This window comes from Camelus bactrianus, chromosome 25 (assembly GCF_048773025.1).
Source record: "Camelus bactrianus isolate YW-2024 breed Bactrian camel chromosome 25, ASM4877302v1, whole genome shotgun sequence".
NCBI lineage: Eukaryota > Metazoa > Chordata > Mammalia > Artiodactyla > Camelidae > Camelus > Camelus bactrianus.
Window position 1 is genome coordinate 6,408,489 of NC_133563.1, and position 17,563 is coordinate 6,426,051.

At 46.5% G+C, this 17,563-nt stretch overlaps 1 long non-coding RNA gene across 4 annotated transcripts; it reads left to right on the forward strand.

Moving 5' to 3' along the window:
* The first annotated feature begins 1,277 nt into the window (after window positions 1–1,277).
* On the forward strand, window positions 1,278–17,116 carry LOC123612153 (uncharacterized). 4 transcript variants are annotated; one of them, XR_006719354.2, is made up of 4 exons: window positions 1,278–1,497; window positions 6,477–6,614; window positions 7,608–10,670; window positions 12,584–17,116. It is a non-coding gene; the product is annotated as an uncharacterized LOC123612153 (long non-coding RNA). The 4 variants fall into 4 exon arrangements; XR_006719355.2 differs by having other exon boundaries at window positions 6,493–6,614; XR_012502162.1 differs by lacking the exon at window positions 1,278–1,497 and having other exon boundaries at window positions 1,505–6,614; window positions 12,584–13,522; window positions 14,373–17,116.
* Window positions 17,117–17,563: the final 447 nt, after the last annotated feature.

A 17,563-nucleotide genomic window follows, 5' to 3' on the forward strand; every position in this document is an offset into this window, starting at 1 on the left:
CTGATGAGGGGCACCTGAGCTGAGTCCTGAAGGATGATGGGGCAGTTGGCTAAGCATTCTTCAAAACCCATTCAACTTTTTTTATGGCATCAGACCCCCAAATCTCAGCTAGATTATATCCTCCAGCCTACCTTACAATTAGATGTAGCCATGTGACTAACTTCTGGCTAATGGGTTATAACCGGAAGTGGCATGAGAAACTTCCAGGAAGTCTCCTTAAAAGGAGCTCGGGGTGGGCATGCCCTTCTCCTGCCATCCTCTTTCCTGTTGGGAGACTGAAGCACCAACAGCAGATGTGGAACGTGAAGTGACGTGAACCTGGGGGTGGAAGCACACACAGCAGAGCAGCAAACAGGAAGGACGGCGGGTCCCTGGCACGGTGGAGGGCCCTGCCAGCCTGGGACTGACTCCTCCTCCCGCAGATGCGCTGTCCTGGAGTTGTACTTCCTACTGAAGTGTGACTGGACTTGCTTATGATTCTGAAGATGTAGTACTGCTACTTGGGAAGTGTAGACTACAAGGTTCATGCAAAAGCTTTTAACCACCGCAGCAACTGACTAAACATCCTTGGGAAGTCGTCACAGACCCCTTGGCTGCCTCTGACTCCCAGTCACAGGAAATGGCCAGCTTTCTTTTCTCTCTGGCATGCCTTGGGAAGGCGTTCGGCAGGCCGGAAGGGCCACTCACTTGATCAGATGGCACCTGCCCAGCTGACAGAGATAAAAACTCCCACCATGCAGATCTCTGAGAAATGCCTCTGTGGCATATTAACGATGTCACAAACATATGTAGAAGCTCAGATAAAGCTTTTGATGTCCCTGATCCTTGCACTTCCAAATGGTGGCTGAACAAACAGAAGTCAGGCTTCTTTGAAAGCCTTCAAAGAGGTGAAATTGCCTAAATCAGTTTGTTGCCTATTTTCTGACTTCCAGAGGTTGGGGGAGGTTTCATGTTCACTCATCCTTCCTGAGACACTGTCACATTCTCTTCTAGGTACTTTTGTTCCAGGAAACTTAAATCCATCATTTATCTGTGATTGATTTACAAATTTGAATTCCCAATAAAGCCTTGACCAACTTTTCCAAAAACTGAAAGTGATTATTTTCGAAACAGTTGCATAAACATTCTATTAGGAAATGGCAAACAGAACTTTACTAGCATGAAGATAAACGAGTAAGGGCAGGAACTGATTCTTTTACCAATGCAGTCAAAGTTCATGAAATCAGAAATGTGTAATTACCCCAGAAAATTCTATGTGAAATCCAGTGTGCTGAGGTTGGGACATTGCTGTTTGTGTGTACTGGGGCTTGATCATGGCATTAAGAGGGATATATAATTTTGTACTTGTTTTTCAAGAATTTTTAACTCAGTAATCAGCACTTACGGTGACTCTCACTGTGAGGAAGACACCATGGAAGTTATGTGTGGAGAGGAGCTAAGAGAATGAGCTTTGGAGTCTTCACTGTCATTAGGACCCTCTTAATCAGGATTCAGTAGGTAAGTGACAGACATACAGTTAAACTAACTTCAGCCAAAAAAAAAAAAAGTTTGGAGAGGGGATTATGGAATGGAAAAATACTGAGGTATCATGTGAACTCAAGGTCTTAGGATAGTGAGGCTTCAGGAATTGAACCAGAGACTGATTCTTGCTCAGCAATGCTTCCCAACCTTTTCCACTTCATAAATATTCCATAAAATGATGCTATTTCTCTGATCCATAGGGATAAAATAAAGGATGCTCCACATAATTGGAAGTAACTTACTCCTTGGCATACTGATCATCTCCCCAGATAAAGCCCTTTCTTTAGTCTCTCCATCCCAAGCTTTTAGGAAACAATCATGGCCAACATTTATTGAGTCCTGTCATGTGACAGGCACTGTGCAAAGCATTTCATTCACTCATTAAATCTTCACACAATCCAATAGGTTGGGTATTATATTTTCCCATTTTACAGACAAGAAAATCCAGGCACTTAGAGGCTAAGCCACATGCCCAAAGTCACGTGGCTAGTGGTGGAGGCAGGGTTTGAATCTACTTTGGCTCCCATTTGCCCTGAACCCTCAGCTATTGTGCCTCTATTGGGCACGAAAGCTGTCTGTAAAAGGAAGTGAACTGATTGGCCAAGCTTGAGTTAGGTGTCCATCCCTGGACCAATCAACAATGAGAAGGGGGAGGAAGTAATTGCTATTTCTACTACGGGGAAGGAGGGAGGAATAGGCAAACCCTAGGAAAGGAGTGCCTCACAGACGCTCCCAAGGTGTCATTTATATATGTTCTTATGTAATATATATTGTTGTTTTGTGTGCATGCATTTTTCATTTACATAATAGACACTGGGCTACAGGTTCCATTCTTTGTCTTCCTTTTGGCACTCACTCTTGTGTTCATAAGATGTATCCATGTTGCCAGCCCATGGCTTCTGACCCCAGCATAGACTCTATGATGTGCCTGCACCATTTTACCTTCCCTCCCACCCATGTTGTATCCTGTCATGGACTAGTGGGTTCTATGGGTCACTTCTCTCCCAACTTGGGAGCCCCCTCATCTGGAAAGGCCCCCTCTGCCTTTGTGCTCCCACAGTCCTCCGTGCTTGCCTCTACCAGGACAGAGGCCACAGAGCAGCTTGCTTAAAAGTGTGGGACTGGAGCCAGGCTACTTGGACTCAGAATCCTGGCTCTTCCACTGATGGCTAAGTCATGTTGCCTCCCAGTGCCTCCACTTCCCTGTCTACAAAATGTCAACCACAACTACTCATGGGATTGTTGTGAAGATTAATTAAGAAAAATCTATGAAAAGTGCTAAGAACAGTGCCTGTTACAAATTAAGTGCTATCTGTACTTATCTTAATAACATTTGTTGCATGTATTGAAATGGTCTGTTTACTTGTCTGTCTCCACCACTGGATTATGAAATCCCTGAGTCCAGGGGCCTTGGCTTTTCTGTCTCTGTGTCCCAGAGGCCCACACACTGTGTGAACCCAGGGCATGCTCGCTGAGTGAAACTCTCTCTTACTCAACATTTGATTTGACGTAGCTGCAGGATTTGTATCTTGAAACCAACTGGGTTGAGCAGAAGCTAGATGGAACAGACTGGAGATGTGGCTTCAGAAGAGAGAACTTTCCTGGAATTTTAATGCTGTGCAATGAAAATAGAGCATCAGCTGCCACACACAGGCAGGAAGGTCAGCAGGTCACCCATGACCGGCACCCGGAGGACACCCTTACCCTGCTGCTGTGTGAACTTGCCTGGAGCATGGTCATGGGCCAGCACTTTCTGGCTTCGTGTGTGTTCACCTCAGTGTCCTCATCTGTAAAATAGGACCAATAGCGTTTACTTCATAGTGTGGTCCTGAGGACTATATGCGGGAACTGTCATCAGCTGCTTAGAACAGTGTCTGGCATGGCCTCAACTGGCAGTAAATGGTAGCTCTTCTTAGTGTGATTACCACCAAATTAATCACGCTTACAAATGGAGTTGGAAGATGCCACACTAATTTTCTCTTTTTTCAGGATCTCGGGATTTTTGTTTGTTCATTTGTATGTTGGTTTTTGTTTTTCCTTATTTATTGGGACTTCTGGTGGGAATTACCTGTTAGCAGGTTGTCCTTTGGAAGATTCTAGGTGTCTTCCCTTAGCTTCAATAAATGTGCCCTGAACTCACAGGCGGGTGGTACAGCTTCTCTATCTTTGAAGGTTTCTTGAGAACAGTATCACTCTCAGGTTGGAAGTTCTCTGAAATCTCAGCTTCCAGCAACCCACAGTCAGATGTTCCCGGGAATATGAGAGGGCGCCATTTACAATCACAGAACGGACTTAAATGGGAATGAACTTGACTATTTTTGTTGTTTAAAAAAAAAAAGAGTAAATGGGACGAACAACAAGAAAATCAAACACAGGTCCAGTGGAACTATCCTTGTTGCCAAAACACTCAAGGATAGAGTTTTGGATGAAGCAGAAAAGGCAGCTTTATCTCTTTGCCAGGCAAAGGAGGTGACAGCGGGCTGATGCCTCTAAGACCGCGAGCCTGCGGTGGAGAGAAGGCAGGAGTTTTATAGTAAGAGTTCAACAGGTAGCGCTCGTTTCCATAGAGATCACACACAGGGTAACAACTTGTTGCAAAGTTGTCCTTGACTTTGTAGATGCAGCCGTCCGCTTTCTTCTGCTGGGTATGATGTTCACCCCTCCTGCTTTGAAAGTCTTCTAATATCCTTGTGCCTCGAACAAAGGTGCTTAGAAAAGGAGTCTGTGGGAAAGTGCTCTAGAGAAAAACTTGTGCAGTTTAAAGTCAGGCTGATAGATGCTTCAGGCATTTTAGGCAGGCTGAGGCCTGAGGCCTCTTGCCGGCAGTGTTTGCACAGGCGGGGACAACAGAACACAGAGAACCCATGAGGGGCTAAAAACAACTGCAGCCATGTGCAGTTGGGGTGAGTCATGAACAACAAGATGTGCAAAATGCCCAACTGCTGTCTCCAAGGTGTTGGGAGCAAAACGAGGGAGGGTGGGCAGATCACCTGAGTTCCCTCCTCTTTTCCAGCCCAATCCTGGTCACCAAAGGATGAGAAAAACTCTCAAATACCATATGGTCACTGATGACAATAGGGTCCTGCTTGGTCACATCCTCAGAGCCATAAAGGCCTTGGCCACGAGCTTTCTAAGCAAATTTTAGGCTGTTGTGCCACAGAGAGACTCTTTTAAAAAATGCTTTGGTTTCATACGCGGAAAGAAGCCCTCAGGGTGGATGACAGGCTGCTCCGCGTTAGAGGCCTCCCTGGGAGAACCACTAGCTATAAAAAGAGAGGTTGGTTATGAGGAGAACTCCACAGCCAAGGCTGAGGGGTTTTAGTGACTCGCAGTGAGGGGCCGATCGGGGGCCGTGTTTGGTGGCCGGTGACCGCAGCCCTCCCGGGCAGAGGCCTCTGGGAAGTCTGATACCACGGGAAGTGCTCGGGCCTGTGCGGGACCAGGAGGCCTGATTGTGTCATTAGCCACAGGGACTGTTGTCCGTGGGGATCACTAGCCAGTGGCAGGGGAACAGGGACAGGAGCCAGAGGAGCTGAGAAGACGTAGCAAAATGACTCATTTTATAAAATTAGGATCTCGGTGAAACTCCAGGCAGACTTTGCCCGGGGCTGAGCCCCTGGTCCTTGGGATCAGTAAGTTGGGGAAACAGCTTTTTACAGATCATACTCTCCGCTGTCATCCATTCCCTGGGTGTCTGCATTCAGCGGTGCCTTAAAACACGCTCAGGTGAGAAGCACTGATTTCCAAGAAACTGCATGAGATCTTTTCTTTTAGAAGCCCTGGAAAACTAAATGTTGTGTGTCATCAAGAAAATTTAATTTTGAGCCAGAAACCCAATTCCCGACCCACCCCGTCCAACGTTCTGAGGACAAATAGGAAGCCCGGATGGGCAACCTTTAGGGGCTCACCTCCAAAAGGAATATTTTGACCAAATGTATACACACTTCAGATTCCACTAGCATTACTGAGCACCTACTGTGTGCCAGACCCTGTGTAGAGTCCGTCTCTGGTTGTGCTCCCACCTCCCAGCCCCCCAGGATGTGTGTACAGTCAATAGTTCCGCAGATGACACATTGGGAGTCAGGCTCACAGACCGTGGATGGCCACCCAGTGGGAGCAGAGCCAGCATCTTTATTCATATCCTTTGACTGACTGTGTTACCGAGTCCAAACTCATTCTGCTCACCACATGACAGGCCAATAAATCGGGAGACAAGGTATTGGGGCAAGGAATAGTGACTTTATTCGGAAAGCCGGCAGATGGAGGAGATAGCAGACTAATATCTTGGAGAGCCATCCTCCACAAGTCTGAATACAATCTCCTTTTATACAAAAAAGGGGGGGGGCGGGGAGGGTGTGGTTGGTTGTTGCAGACTTCTTGGTGTAGGAATTCTTTGTTCCTGCAGCCGTCCACGTGGGCCAGGTCCTGGTGCTCCTGCAAAACCTCCAGCAAAACAAATGTTATTCTCTGTCCTGCAACTTGTTATCTTTACGTGAGTGCAGAGCTAGCAAGGCTGAGCCTAGGACACAGGGCACAGGCTTAAAGCCAAAGGAACAGATGTAATACGGAGTCAGATTGGTTCTTTCCTATTACAGTTGTTGGTCATTAGCTACTCTCTGGCCCTCCTCGACAGAGCAACCCTGACGGCGACTTGCAATGGAAGTGAAAAGCATGGCCATAAGCACTCAGAAGTAGCTCAGGGAAGTGTAAAAATAGCTACCTCTGAGTGTGACACCCTGTCATCTCACCCGCCCTGTATATGCTTCTGGACCTTTCTTTTCTATTTGTAAAAAAATATTTCCGACTTTTGTGTCTTGGGGTGGGCAGACACATCTTGTGACAAATAGCCAGCCAATCTGAGGTGGTTGTATGTGATGATGCCTCATTCTTATGACTCTATGTTTTCAATATTTCTATCAAGAAGTAACTATTTTTTCTCCCATAATGCTTTCAAGTCAAACTCTTTCTTAGGAACATCGGCCTCGCTGTGCCAGCACTGGGTGAAACTCTGCTGTTTTGAACTTCTGCTCTCGTGTCCATTTTGCAATGAAGGCAATTACGAGACATCCCCCTGGATGACAGTGTTGTCACAGGTGAACATAAATTAAGGCATTCTACCGTCACTCTAGTTTCTTATCAACATTCAGCCAAAGCATTTTTAATTTTCCACTGTTTTATATTCAGCAATGTTTATAAGGCATTTCCGCTCGAGCTCCGCCAAGGCAGCGTGCCGATGAGGGGCTGACACTGCCGTGGGAGGGAGCAGCGCGCTGTGGCCGGAGCAGGGCTTCCGAGCCAGCTTTCCTGAGTCTGATTTCCAGCTCTTCCGTCACTTTCGCTGTGGGCATTGAGCACGTTACTTCACTCATCTGCATGTTACATTCCCCTCAGTAGAAGTGAGATTAAAATTGCCCCTGCTTCATAGCTACTTCAGTGCTTCACTGTGAGGCACATTAATTTATGTGAAGTGCTTGTCAAAATGCCTGGAACATAGTAGCTCTATGTACATGATTACTGTAATCATCTGTCTTATTATTATTCCACAAGAACCATGGGTGGGAGCTAAAGCCTTTGGGAGGCAGCCACCATGAGGCCAGGAATCGAGATTGTGTGTGTTCGGTTCCAGAACTAAAGTACTTGGAGCACGAAAGCATTTAGTGATATATTCAAGACTCTCCTCCCGTAATTCCCCGATCAGACTGAGCCCTGTGATGTGCAGGATTTTGAGAATATTCAGGCCCAGTAAATGAAGAAGCTTGTAGTTTACAAATGTAGGCAAACTATCTTAAGATGCTTAAGTAGAAATAAGTAGCTAGTAAGCAAAAAGTGTGACGGTCATAGGCCGAATTCAGGGGACATTTTACTTATAAAATAAGCAGACAGCAAGGAGGACATGTGCATGTTAAACCCAGGTAGAAACGGATGGAACAACCAAGAAGCACCTAATATTTATGACGCACTTGAGTGCTAAATATTCATAATGTACTAAATACACATGAGATTAAATATCAGGATTTGTTAAGTATACATGAGCATTTAGCATTCATGATCTCCTAATGTGGGAACCTCCTGGTCATATCCTTCAGGTCCCACGTGTCCTCTGCCCAAGAAACTCAACTAGAGCTCGGAGCTGTCCCTCAGGCTGATGCGGAGCTACAGCAGAGGCCCGGCGTACCGCATCTCCTGAGGAGAGCAAGCATGTGACGTTGGCCCAGGACAGCTTCCCTCTGTGGGCCCCTGGGTCAGCGATCCCCAGAACCACCCTCAGATCTGATGATTTGCTGGGACTCATGGAACTCAGAAAAGCACTTCAACTCTTTGTTACGGTTTATTACAGCAGATGGGTACAGCTCAAAATAAGCAAAGGAAGGGAGTGCATAGGCAGGGTCTGGGAGAGACAGGCACAAGCCCCTGGCTGCTCTCTCCGGTTGGAACTGTATGGATGGCACTCCATTCTCCCAACGACGGGCAAGACCAGGTACAAAGTGTCGCCAACTAGGAATTCACCCAACCTTGGTGTCCAGGGTTTTTATTGAGGTTCAGTCACATGGGCATGGATTGAACTGGGGGCCAAAGTCATGTGTGGCCCAAGGCCCCTACTGTAAATCACACTGTTAGCATAACCCATCTGGCAGGGCCCAAGACCCCAGGTAAACAAGGGCACTCTCACCAGGCAGGATATTTCAAGGGCTCAAAGATTATCTCCCAGGAGCTAGTCAAGGGCTAGTCCTTTCTTGGAATGAACAGGGCTTGAACCCCTGCTGAGTTACCCCTTTACTGCACAGCCCTCGTGCTCAAACCTCAACTCTGGTCCTAATAACCACACTATCAGCGGGGAGAGCGGAAGTGCAGAGAGAGACACTGTGCACCCAGCATTCAGGCAGTGTGGTCCGTCCACCCTACAGGAGCCTATCCTAAGCGCATTAACTCACCCCCTTTCTCCTCTTGCTTCTTGCTGTATGTTTTAAATATATGTAATAATCCTTGCAACTTAAGTACTTCTATTTGTTCTACGAGTCTCTCTGGAGAAGCCCGCCTGACGATGGATTTAGAGGCAACCACCTGACATACTTGCAGATAACTTCCCACACGGCGTATCCTGCCGTCGTCATTACCTGCAGTGGGTGCAGAGAGGTGATGTACTAGTCAGCTTTGGCAGAGATATGCCGCGGGTGCAAACAATGCCGACGCTCCCAACACCCATGGTTTGCTGTGAATTAGTAACGACAGTACAATCTATGCAGGTGGGGTAAAGAGGAGAAAGATAAGAAGGTGGATTCCTGAGTGCACTGATGTGGCTGTGATCTCGGTTATTGCCTATAGACACCGCTGACCACAATTTGCCTGTAGCTTGTATTTATTAAATGCTTGCTGCAGATCAGACACCACTAAACACCCCAGCCAAATTAGCTTATTCTCACAGCCACCCGTGAAGTAGGTACCATTTGTCCCTTCACCATTTTCCACGTGAGTAAACAAAGGCACAGGGGAACTTGTGTGAGGTCATGGGCTCCGTCAATGGTGGAGTCAGAATTCAAATGCAGGCAACAGAGTTTACACCCAACCACTCTACTCTGCTGCTTGGGCCCTGAAATCTGTTTGTCTTGGCCTCAGGGTCTAGTAGAGTAGACGGAGCTCTTTCATTGGCGAGTGACAGAAACCCAACTCAAAATGACCTAAGTGAAAAGGGGTATTTATTCACTCATGAGCCTGAAAATTTCAGGGATCAAAACTGAAGCAACTGAATCCAGATGCTCAGCCAGGCAGAGGGGACTTGCCTGCCCACTCGTCATCTCTCTGTTCTGTTTCTTTACTCCTCCCTCAGGTAATATATGTAATAATCCTTGGCTGTTGTCAACTCGAAGCTGACATCCCAACAGCTTGCCAATCAACCATGTGACAGTCTATCTCCTGAGAGTCCCAGCCACAGACCAGGGAGGTAGACTGGCTCTGATTTGCCCAATCAATCCAGTCACTGAGGCGGTGCAGTGGCCAGGCCTGGGCGATGTGTGTGCCCTGCTTTCGGGTGCTGGGTCAGTCCCACTGGAACCACATGGATTGAAAATGAATGAGGACATTTCCCTAAAGGAAAATGACGTTGTTGCAAAAAGGAGAAGGAACATCTCTGGGCAGGCAAAAATAACTAATGTCCTCATAGGGTATGGTAAATGCATGAATGCTGGGTAGATGGATGGATGCAAGAGTGAATGAATGCAAAAATGCAATGCTCAGGGCAAGGGTCTCAATGATGAGAAACTTAACAAGAAAAATACTTTCTTATGTATCCAAACAGTGAGAGCAGTCAAGGCTAGCAATTCCTTCAGTTCTCTTCCACAAAAGAGATATCAGGAGATTTGAGGAAGGTGGTTGGGGGAAGACTACTGAAAAACAGGTACATGAAACAAAGAACGAGAACACGAGGAGGAATTTCTCTAACGGAGACCATTACAGTTTTAATAGGACATCTGCCTCAAACAGTGAGGGTTTCTGGTCGCTGCTTTTGTTGGTATATCTCTTCTTCTTGGTGGAGTAAGAAGCCTGCAATTGTCACGGACAATTACAGCCCAGTGCACCAAGTCGCACATCCCATCTGGAGAGACCGGTCACCGCAACTGGCACAAGCCAGCAGGATCCTCAGGAAACACAAGCTTGCGCCAAAGGGCTTCTCGGATTCTCTTTAACTTCCGAACTCAAGCCGTTCCTGTTGGTTGATCCCTAGTTTTCAGCCTTGTTTGTGTCCCTGTAAAGCTGCCATTTCGAAAGTTGATTTTCAGAATGGGATTTGGCAGGGCAAATAGAGCCCCAGTCGGGAGAGTACGTCTACCCTGCAGAGAAGCTTATGAAAAAGGACAGGACGCTAGATTCCAGCAGCAGGTTCCGGGAGGGGAAGAAAGGAACCACGCACATGCTCACGGACCTAAGCACCGGGACTGCTTCTGTGCGCAGCGTGGGCTCAGTGAGCCCTCAGCATATTTCAGCCCCAAATCTTTGTCTTATTTTATTTTTCACCATGTGCTCCGTTTCAGGGGAAATGTAATGTGCATCTTTCTAATTTATGTGCACTTCAATTTTGCCCTTAAGATTTATTAACCCATTTCTCATGTATTTACTCATACAGCAGCTCTTACACGACATCCAGTCTACTGTGGGTAAGTAGACGTTTACGTCTTTTGTGTTTAAATCAGGGATTTGGGGGGAGTTTTGTGCCTCCAAGAGCTTTAAGTTTCTTTTTCAATCCAGAAGTTTCTAACTGTCGTGAGCATCTAGCTTGCCAGGCTCAAGTCCAAGGCGCCTTTTGAGGTATATCCTGTATCCTTTTAGCTCTGAGAAGGGACAAGCTTGCCTGCCATCTGGAGCCTAATATCCTGACCTTTTTCCCCCGTGTCAGGCCTTGTGTTGCCAATCACAAGCCAATAAGGGTTGACTGCTAGAAAATGTTTGATTAGAGGATGTGATTCGCCCCACAACCTCGAGTTATACCAAAACTGAAATCTGAGGGAAGAGAGAGCAAAGTAGGGTCCCTTATATGACCTGGACTAAACGAGGCATGAAAGCCAGTTTTCTCATGGTACCTGGGCAGGCAGAGGAGCGGAAGTCCTACAGGAGACACAGCATCCCGGGGGAAATGGGGACTCCGCCCACCCTCCTAACTTCATCTAAGAGGAACCTGAGCCCAGCGAGGCTGAGGCACTTGGCCAGAAGTCAGGCCTCCTCCGTCCAGCCTGGGCTGGGTCCGAGGGCTCCAGCCTGAACCAAACACGGTGATGGAAAAGCGACATCTCCCCTGAAGTGTTTATGCCTTTCTTAAACACAGTAAGTTTCCACCCTGGCCATACTTTAGAATCAATGGGGAAAGCTACAAAGCAAAACAAGCAGAACAAAAAAATGAACACCTGGGCCGACTCAGACCAATTAAATCAAGCTTTCAAGGGGTGAGCCCTGGACATCAGTGGTTTGTTGTTTTTTTTTTTTTTTTTTTTTTTAATCTCCATAGGTGATTTTAATTCAGGGATAGCTTGAGAACCAAAGTACTTACCTTTCCTGGGATGGATCTTACCTGAGTGTTGTCAGCTAAACTAAACCAAGAAAACATGTTGATGGTGGGAAGGGAGGGGTCCAGTGATTCATGGGCAGGTGGAGAGAAAGGCTGGTACCCGATGCTGTGGAGTGACTCAGACAAGCTTGGCCCTGGGGGAGCGAGAGGAGCTCTGAACGTGTCTTCTGCCAGGAAAGGCAGCTCTGTCCTCCTGGCGCCCCTCCGGCAGTCTAGAATCCCTGCACAGGTAACTCCAGTCCTGCCTTTCCCAGCACTTTGGGCTGGTGAGGTTTTCTGCAAGATTTTCTGCCTCCTCTTGTTTTACTACCGACCTAGCTCCACTCGTTCCAGTTTGGAACAGATGTAATTAATGACAACAAGGGCTTTCTAGCCGACAAAATCAATACGGAAACGGCTGAAATAGTGTCTTGGAGACAGAAGGAAGGAACATCTCCTTACCTGTAATTCACTGGGTGAACAGGCCTTTATATCCATAAACCGCTCCTTTCCACATGCAGATCTGCGAGGTGATTTGATGTATGATCTTAACTGGGCCTCTTTAGGAAAGGACGTCACATCTGAACTCGGCTTCGGGAAATTCTACCCCCATTCACCTTAGTACAGAAAGTCAAACTAACATTTTTTAAGTGAATGCCGGACTGTATTTCTTCTCTCCTCCCCCACCCCCCTCCCCTACTCCCTCCCCTACCATTTCACTTGGACTCAGCTCTCACAGTTCAGGCCTTGATACTGACAACTCATCTGACTATTTAAAATTAATTTTTAAAAAGGAGACAATTTCTCACATGCTGAAAACAGATAACCCGCATTCCCAGACTTGATGATTTTGATGCATAACTTTGAAAGAATGGAGGCAGGACCCAGGGTGGTGAGAAGTCGGGTGGCGGGGCAGACCTTGTGAAGAACTTTGGATTGGTGGGTGGGGTGGGTGAAAATAGGAAATGACATGTGATTTGAATTAATTCTTCATCTTTTTATTTTCTTATGATTATTCTTTAATATTAGGATTCAAATTCTATTCAAGAAGCTCTTTTAAAAAGGAGGAAACTGCCAGGTCCAAGAGGACCGGGTGTCACCGTTCAGGAGAATGTTCAGTTACAGAGAGGAGTCAGGACCTGCCATTTCCCTGTCAAGTCCTCTCCTCCACAAAAGGAGCTGTTCACACTCCACCAAGCATCTTGCCACAGAAGAAATTTCAAGCAAAGTCAAAATTTGACTCATATCATTCCTTTATCCATAAACGACTAAATGATACCCATTTTTTATTATCCGGCTTGATAGGCTTTAAGAATTGAGCCTCTGGGGTGAGTCTAAGCCACCCTTGGTCTCCCTAGCTTCAACCTAGGCTTTGCAACACTTTGTCCTTGAAAGCTCCCAGCTGACCTTGACCAAGTGACCCCCTCCCCCTTGGCTGGACCACTTCCCTGTCCGGTACAGTGAGCCCCACAGGATGAGCCCCGAGCATTTCCACTCTGCCCTCTTCAGGTTCTAAGTCTCCACCTTTCATTTCTGTTTCCAGTTAAGTGACTGATCTGTGAATGATCCAGAAGGAAGCGTCTAAAGAGTGGTTCTCAGGCTCTCCTGCCCTATTATCCAGGAGTGGCGTCACATCTGTTGCTTCCCTGGGTAGAAAACTTAACGCATCCACTACAGATTTTGCTACTTGCCAGTTTCCTCAGCTGGGGTCTGCACCCTGCCTTCCTTATGTGCCTTGCCTTGTAACTACCTTCCCTCCCCACACCAACCGCAGTGATAGATCGTTTGCTGGGTAAATATCCACGGAGCACCTCTGCCTACCCGGCCCGGCAAGGCCCCGATGTCTGACCTCCAGGGAAGGAGAGATAGAGACCAAAGGCTGGAATGCAAGACAGAAAGCTCAGAAGAAAAGGAGGTCCCACAGCATAAAGATTCTTCCCCAGGGAAGCAAACCGGACAAGCTCACAGGTAGAGCCTCAGGATAGCTTTGCACGAGAAGGTTCCAGAAGCGCTATCTGGCATGGCTCTAGCTCAGCTTTGGTTTCTCACCCTTGGTAAAACTGGGAGGCTTGTGAAACCAGATTTCAAAGCATCATTCACTCTTTGCCTCTAAGAAACAAGCCACTGGACTCCACACACAGACACATCTTTGGCTAAGATTGGCCTTTCCGGGGGGATGGGGAGGAAATGCAATGTCAGAGGCTGCTCTGAAGGGGAGGGGGAGGGAAGGAGGGGCGACAGCTTGTGAAATAATAATCAACCACAATAAATAATACTGGACCCTAAACATGTAGCCCACATCTGGAACACAAAATGACTAGTTCCCACACAGACTGTGTCTTTACAAATATTTAAGCTGGAAAGGGAGGAAGCCTCATTTTTATATCTACAGGAAATACCCGAGTTTTGGCTTGGGTGGTGCTGGGTCTTCCAGGGTGAGAAATGATGCCTTGAACAATTATAGTTCCTGCTCCTGCCCTTCAAGCAAGCAGACTGTGTCCCCCTCCATCCTGGAGCTATTGTCACCAATGTGTTGCTGTCTACTCTGTTCACGTCTGCAAACTTCCCCAATCCAAGAAAGAGTGCTTGCAGCTAAACATTGCTCACTGATTCTTCAGAGCACATTCCTTATCCTGTGTTTATACCATCTAATAAAGTAGGGGCCACAGACCACTGGCATCCGATTCCCTGGGGAGCTTGCAAAAATGTAGAGTCCTGGCCCCTGCCCAGAACCTTGGACTTTGAATCTGTGTCTGAAATTATCTGTTTGTTTATGCACTTACTTGATTGTCTGTTTTGTCCACCGCCATATCTTCAGCTCCCAGCAAAGTTTTAGGAACAAGGCCGATGCTCAATAACTGAGTTGGATAAATGAGTGAACCTGCATATCACGTGCTCTTAGTGATGGCGGTTGGTTTAGGAAGCAAGACCAACGTGGCCCAAGCCATTCATTTCAAGACTGGATTCAAGTTCTAGGACTTTTCTTGGGAATGAGGAGCTCTTTTATTGCTGGGATCAACACAAGAACTGTGGGATGATTTTGCCCAAGATTTAAGCTAACAGAGAGGAAAGTGGAGCCAAGAGATTGAGTGAGGGGACAGAGTCCTAATGAAAGTGACCCTCTGGATCCAGCTGTGACCTTGACTGTGACGAGAGACAGTGCGTTCCTGTCCGCTGAGGCCATGCTGACGTGGGCTCTGTCACTCACAGCTGAGAGAGACCTGCCTGACAAGCCCTGACCTCCAGGCTTCCTTCGTGGTTCAGTGTCAGGACCCACGTGCTCAGTCTGAGATGTGGCTTTTAAGAGTCAGAGATTGTGCCTTTTGTTCTTTCTATGTCTCTCCCACTCCTCCTCTCTGCTCCTGGGACTTGAATGCAGGGCAGGGCTTTCTTTGCATCACTATAATTGTTAGGATTGTTGTAAGAAATTTATTTTTGAAAATGACTTAAGAATTTACAAATCCTTTTGTATCTATTATCTCAATTGATCCTCTCGACAGCCCATAAGTCAGCAGTGGAAGTATAATCCTCCTCCAGTTTACAGATGGGAAAACTGCTCCTGTATATATATATATGTATAACCAAATCACTGTGCCATACACCAGAAATTAACACAAACATTGTAAACCAACTATACTTAAATAAAAAAAATTTTTTAACTACATCTCTGGAGGAGATGGAGGAACCAGCTCTGGCTAACACCACTGCAGGGGCCGACCAGGACTCTGACCCAGGCACTTCGACACAAAGCCTTTGTTTTTCCTCATCGTCTGTCTGCCTCCTTTTCATGAAAAGGTAATAGACCCCAAGTTCAGTGACTTTTCCCTGGTGGATCATGAAATCCAGCTGCAAAGGACACTTCAGATCCCCTGGGTCTTGTCAGAATGACGCCAAGCCCACTGCTGGCCTTTGTCCATGGAGCACGTCTCCAGCAGGATGACGTTCAGGCTCAGGTACTCACTGGGGCTTCGGGATGCCTCACAATGAGAAGTCAGTTGAGTTCATGTCTGTGGCATCTTCCCAGCTGATTTCCTGGTACACATGGTGTGGAGCAGGACGACAAGATTGGGATGATTGCTCTTTCTCTGTGTCACTGAGAAAGGCAATCCTGGGACTCATGCCCAGACAACATCTCAAGGCACAGGAGATGCTTCCTTCTAAAGACACCACTCCCCTTCACAAACTCCCAGCACTCACTGTTCAGAAGCTGTGCTGACTTAAACCTAGACACACACACACAGTCATAACTTATTTATTAAGCTTTTAAATCTGTGTCTTCTAGGAAATGACTATGGATGTAAGCCAGGAATAAGGCATCAATCAAAAAGCAAATATAAATATGATCCTAATTAAAACTATAGCAAGATACAAAGATCTGCTTAAAACACCACCCTGTTGAGAAGAATCTGCTTAAAGGCACAAGTCAAATAGATGAACAACCAGTTTCTACTGTATAGCACAATGAGCTATATTCAATATCTTGTAGTAACCTATAATGAAAAAGAATATGAAAAGACATATATATGTATATGCATGACTGAAACATTATGCTGTACACCAGAAATTGACACAACATTGTAAAGTGACTATAATTCAATAAAAAAAGAAAATTTTAAGACACAAGTAAGACTGAAAATTAGCGAAAAAGAGGAGGTATGTAAGGGGGTTAAGAATTCCAGACAGTCCTTCATGGACTTGAAACTTGCCATCGAACCAGAGCGATACTCACAGAATATACCTTGAAGGTGATTCATGGCGGTAGTAATAATGCTGATGATAAATATATTATCTGAAATAAACAATGACTGCTTTCGAGTCAGCCAAGATCTCACTCTTCACATAGAGTCTTGTTTGCTAGAACAATCTTGATGGCTGCCTGGAACTCCTCACAGGTGTTTCAGAGGCAGTCCCATGTATTGTCAGCCAGTGTTCCACATTATAGGTTCTCGGAACGAGAAGGAATCACTGAGCCCAACTAGAACGTCCTACAGACAATAACAACAGCCAGTGTTGGCGGAGCCAGGCTCAGGGCTACACACTTTCTACTCACTATCTCATCAGTCCTCACAATCTTCATCCTCAGATAATTGGCGAGGAGACTGAGGCTTGGAAAGATTAAGCCACTGACTCCTGGTTACTCAGTTAGCAAGGGAGAGAGTCAGGCCATGTTGCTCCAAGGTGGTGCCGATACAGCTCTCGATCTCCAGCTGGTCCCCTCCTGCACGAGCCCGAATTTTTTACGAGCAGAGAGCTGAGGTAAAGACAGATTTTCTGCCTCGGAAGCAGAAGGTCTAGAAGAAGACAAAGGGGAGAGAGACGACCTGTATTCACCAGCTGTTTGACCTTTTGAAAATGAGATTCCTACAGCCTCAGGTTCACCTTCCGTAAAACAAGATGCTTAGACTAAATGCTCTCTGAGGGATCATCCGGCTCCAACATTTGATGACACCATGAAATACGTCCTGTCTTGTGACAGGCAAGTGTGACGGGAAGGGAAATTTTGCTATTAACAAAAAGGAAAGAAAGGATTGACCATCACTACTTCTGCACCCTAGGGAAGCAGCGGAATTCCTCCTGGGAAAGCTTAGAAAGGCCCCTGACTGAGCCTTCTGGGTCTTAGCGTATTTCTTATGAACGAGCCATACGTCTCCCAGTGCCCGTAATCTACTGATCACAGCACTTCAGAATCCTTCTCAGCACAGGGCCCCAAGCAGCCAATAAGTGATCAGAATGGACATGCGAGATAAAATGCATTTTGTATCCCTCCCATACAAGAGTTGTCTGGATTAAAAAAAAAAAAGTATGTGCTTTACAGACGTGTCAAGGTTATATTGTGGTCAAATGGTGGATGGCTGGCAGCTTCTCGGACAAGTGCAAGTCTGCTAAGTGCATCTGCAGAGACACGATTAAAATGCATCCAGGGGAGCCCAAACCGTGGTCATCCATCAGACCTGACAGTCACACTCATAAACTCTCAACATCGGAGCTTACTGAACGCCTCCGAGGACA